The 1,031-nt window shown below is 38.5% G+C and overlaps 1 protein-coding gene across 2 annotated transcripts in view; it reads left to right on the top strand.

Annotated features, from left to right (window-relative positions):
* LOC106471954 (alpha-scruin-like) overlaps positions 1-1,031 on the top strand; it is a 23,318-nt gene that overhangs the window by 1,395 nt on the left and 20,892 nt on the right. The window contains exon 1 of one of the 2 annotated variants that reach the window (XM_013932577.2): positions 596-630. The exons of the other annotated variant lie outside the window; for it this stretch is intronic. The gene's annotated coding sequence lies outside the window, so the exon portion shown is untranslated. Of the gene's footprint in view, positions 1-595; positions 631-1,031 lie in introns of those variants that run through there. 2 annotated transcript variants of the gene reach the window in all.

The raw sequence follows: 1,031 nt of genomic DNA, 5'->3' as shown, positions 1-1,031 counted from the left end.
AGGGAAGGCAGCTAGTCATCACCACCCACCGCCAACTCTTGGGCTACTCTTTTACCAACGAATAGTGGGATTGACCGTCACATTATAATGCCCCGACGGCTGAAAGGGCGAGCATGTTTGGTGTGACAGGGATTCGAACCCGCAACCCTCAGATTGCGAGTCGAGCACCTTAACCACCTGGCCATGCCGGGCCTAAGTGCTTTTCTATCAGATCTTATTGTTCAGTAACACTTAAAAATGATTTGCTTTTCAATATCTAAGTGTATTTTTTAGTTATTTTACACACATCAAGTGTGTAATTTTTATAGTATCATAAGTTACTGAAAGTGTTTTGTATTCTAGATTTTGTTATACTAGAAGATTAACTTCAAGTATTAATGTAAAGTCACTCACGGTGATATGGGGGCCAGGCGTAGCTGTAACTTAGTGTGCTGAAGGTCTTGTTATGACAGCGGAAGTCACATGATGCTGGTAACACGTGATGAGTGTCTAGAAGATTCGCGAAGACGCTAGCATTTGCTAGACATGCGCTCTTATAGTATATAAGACCGGCGAGAAGTGACGGCAGAGATATATATAGATAATTGCAGACAGACAGAGACAAACAATTGAGTCAAGTGCGGTAGTAAAGTGGGTGAATCGTTGTCAATTATAGTGTGTGTTGAAGTAAAAGTGACTGTGGAAATTAAGTATATTGCAAAGTTGTATTGAGAGAGAATAAACTAGTTTTATTTAAGAAAGTACTTGTGTCGCTGAAGTTTCATCAGAAATAAATTATACGGAAAATTAACAACCGAACAGATACATAACAAATTGGTGTCAGAGAGTGGGACAAAAAAAAAAAAGAAGATGGAAATGAGAAGTGGCAAATCAAACCACAGCTTAGCAAATTTGATGGCAGCAATACAAGAACAGCAATAAAAACAACAAGAGAGATTACAGCAGTTGTTGGAGGAAAAAGAAAATGAACAAGAAGAGAGATTATAGCAGTTGTTGGAGGAAAAAGAAAAGAAAGAAGAAGAGAAATTACA

This window comes from Limulus polyphemus, unplaced genomic scaffold, assembly GCF_000517525.1.
Source record: "Limulus polyphemus unplaced genomic scaffold, Limulus_polyphemus-2.1.2 Scaffold4985, whole genome shotgun sequence".
In the NCBI taxonomy this organism is placed as follows: Eukaryota; Metazoa; Arthropoda; class Merostomata; order Xiphosura; family Limulidae; genus Limulus; species Limulus polyphemus.
The sequence above is the reverse complement of the archived record's forward strand: the minus strand, read 5'-3'. Positions and strand labels throughout refer to the sequence as shown.